This window comes from Phocoena sinus, chromosome 17 (genome assembly GCF_008692025.1).
Source record: "Phocoena sinus isolate mPhoSin1 chromosome 17, mPhoSin1.pri, whole genome shotgun sequence".
NCBI lineage: Eukaryota > Metazoa > Chordata > Mammalia > Artiodactyla > Phocoenidae > Phocoena > Phocoena sinus.
In genome coordinates, this window is record NC_045779.1 from 72712302 (window position 1) to 72715799 (window position 3498).

At 40.6% G+C, this 3498-nt stretch overlaps 1 non-coding gene across 1 annotated transcript; it reads left to right on the plus strand.

Moving 5' to 3' along the window:
* Window positions 1-3080: 3080 nt before the first annotated feature.
* Window positions 3081-3206, plus strand: LOC116742835. Its single transcript, XR_004346606.1, has one exon. It is a non-coding gene; the product is annotated as a U6atac minor spliceosomal RNA (small nuclear RNA).
* Window positions 3207-3498: the final 292 nt, after the last annotated feature.

Genomic DNA, 3498 nt, shown 5'->3' on the forward strand with positions numbered 1-3498 from the left:
GGCACATATATACAATGGAATATTACTCAGCCATAAAAAGAAATGAAATTGAGTTATTTGTAGTGAGGTGGATGGACCTAGAGTCTGTCATACAGAGTGAAGTAAGTCAGAAAGAGAAAAACAAATACTGTATACTAACACATATATATGGAACCTAAGAAATAAATAAAAAATAAAATGGTAATGAAGAACCTAGGGGCAGAACAGGAATAAAGATGCAGAAGTAGAGAATGGACTTGAGGACACGGGGAGGGGGGAGGGTAAGCTGGGACAAAGTGAGAGTGTGGGATGGACATATATACACTACCAAATGTAAAATAGATAGCTAATGGGAAGCAGCCGCATAGCACAGGGAGATCAGCTCTGTGCTCTGTGACCACCGAGAGGGGTGGGATAGGGAGGGTGGGAGGGAGATGCAAGAGGGAGGAGATATGGGGATATATGTATATGTATATGTGTAGCTGATTCTGTTATAAAGCTGACTTTGTTATAAAGCAGAAACTAACACACCATTGTAAAGCAATTATACTCCTATAAAGATGTTAAAAGAAAAAAAAAGAAAGTCCTTATCAATGGAATTATTTCAGCAGGATATACTTGATAAGATTTGATTGCTATGGTAAACAAACCTGGAATTTATAGATTTCTGGACCATAGCTTGCTGGAAAATGTCAGCTTCAGGTATGTCATAATCAGGGTGTAAGACAGAGACACTTCCTGCTGAAAAATCTCCCTTTGGGAAAGTGATGGACCCCATGTGTTAAATCAGAGCGTGTCCTGGTGATGAGGAAAAGCCTAAGAGGACTGATTGGTGATCTTGGACTTCTCATGCTTGGTTTGTATGTCACCTTCACCTCTGTCCTCTGAATTATTAGTGAAGTTTGATATTAGATAAGATCTTTGATTCTTGTGAGTCTAATTTGACAATGTGACCCTTTGTATAATCTTAATAGCAAAGGTGGTAGAAGGCAAAAATGTTCACAAATTCCTGCCCTCCCTGTATTCCCCTGTCCCTTTCCCCACCACTCACTCTGTTCTGCCTAGGCTCAGCCATGTGACTTGCCTTGGCCAACAGGATGTTAGCCATTGTGATGCAAGGGAGGCTTGAAGAACATTGGACAGTAGAAGTTACATTCCCTTGCTGCTGTGGAACTCTGTGCCATGTGAGTAAACCTGAGCTATTTGGCTGGAGGATGAAAGATCATGTGGATGAGAGACGAGATAACTTAGCTGAGGCCCTCCCTAGACAAACCAGCCTTGGCAGCTAGCAGGACTTGTTAGTTGACTACAGATGTATGAGTGAAATCAGCTGAGCCCAGGCTAATTGCTGACCTACCAAATTATGAAATAAATCAATGTGTTTCTTTTTAAGCATCTACATTTTGGGGTGTTTCATAGCACAGAAAAAGCTAATTGACACAGGATATGCAAAATCCATTGTGATCACACTCAAGCCTTCTTCTCAAGCCTCCTCACCTCAACTGCTTATTCTTTCTTTCTTAGTTTGAGATTAGGGCTTGTAAACTGGTGGCCTGGGGGCAGTCCAAATGTGTCCCATGCAGAACCAACGTTCAGCCAAGAGTCACTGGAAAGACCACACTTAACTGTTTATGTGCAGTATACATCTTATTTTTAAGTGCCCTTGCCATGCTAACTGCTAAATATCTTCACTATCTGTCTTGGTCCTGTGAACACAAAGTATAAATCAGATTTTCCATGGATATCTGGATTTCTGGCTCAAAGAAGATGATGAAGGAGAAAAAGAAGAAGGAAGAAGAGAAGGAGGAGGGAACAAGGAGAAAAAATCTGGGAATCCTGGGCTAGGATCTGGGAAGAGTGAGCTGGAGCTGAGCAAGGACCTGCTCATTTACGTGGGACATATGCTGCCAGTTCGCCAGTGTCCCCATCACTTCTGTTTCATGTATGCATATTGCACAACTGGCCCCTAGAGGAATTTGACTGTGTATATATGTCACATTGGCTAGTGCCCAGCTTTAGGGCATGACCATGTACTGTCTTGTTTCCCCACGTATTGATCTCCTTGCCTAAAATGTCCATCTCCTTAGACACATCCTGAACCTTTGCACATTCTTCAAATCCAACTCAAATGCCTCTTGTTCTGTGAAAATTTCCTTGTGGCTCTAGATAGATAAGGCTGGTTTACCTTCCTCTGTTCCCTGGAAGACTTTGCACACGATCTCTCCTGGCAGCCTTGTCATCATGTCCATCATCATTATCATTGAAAAAGCTGCCTGTACAATGGGAAAGGGACCTCCGTGAACACAGCACCACCTTCTCCCCTTCTTTATCCCTTGGGTGTGGCATGTGGTGAGGCCCCTCAATCCGCGGATGAATGAAGGACTCAACCAACTAGACATACTGGCTGAACTTCAGACCATAAATTTGATGCAATTTATTTTTTGCGTAAAACCAAGTTTATGATTCTCTATTTTCGTCATATTCTCTGAGGATTACTTTATAATCGCCAACATCCTGTTTTGTTTTGTTTTTTAATTTTTTATATTGGAGTATAGTTGCTTTACAATATTGTGTTAGTTTCTACTGTACAGCAAAGTGAATCAGCTATACGTATACATATATCCCCTCTCTTTTGAATTTCCTTCTCATTTAGGTCACCACAGAGCATTTTGAGTAGAGTTCCCTGTGCTATACAGGAGGTTCTCATTGGTTATCTATTTTATACATAGTATCAATAGTGTATATATGTCAATCCCAATCTCCCAATTCACCCCACAGCCCCTTCCCCCTCGGTGTCCTTACGTTTGTTCTCTACATCTGTGTCTCTATTTCTGCTTTGTAAATAAGATCGCCTATACCAATTTTTTCAGATTCCACATATACGTGTTAATATACGATATTTGTTTTTCTCTTTCTTACTTACTTCACTCTGTATGACAGTCTCTAGGTCCATCCACATCTCTACAAATGATCTGTTTTGTTTTTAAGGAAGCTCTTTGCTTTAGGGTTAGCAGCTTGTAAAGGAAATAAAAAGTGGTTTAAAGTATAAGAAAACTTGAGTCTAATAAGTTTGAAGAAATGTAGTTAAAGAAACCAAGAGGGTGTTGTATGAAAGGAGAGAAGGTTAGCACTCCCCTTGACAAGGATGGAAGAGACCTTCGGGTCTAACAACACGCATACGGTTAAGGCATTGCCACTTACTTCGTGGCATCTAACCACTGTTTTTTAATATACTGAAATTTGAAGATATAGTATGTGAATATAAAAAAAAAAAAAAAAAAAAGAAACCAAGAGGAAACAGAGAGCAGAGTAGTCAGTATAAGTTCCCATCTTCCTAATAAAAGAGCGTCTACACTGAGCAGTGGTATAATCGATGTCAGGCTAGACAGGCTGGACTATACTTTGGTAGCAATACCCAAATCTAAGTGACTTAACAGCAAACATTTGTCGCTTTACTTATGCTACTTGAACACCACGGGTGGGCAGAGAGTGGTCTATTTATCTTGGTCACTCAGGGAA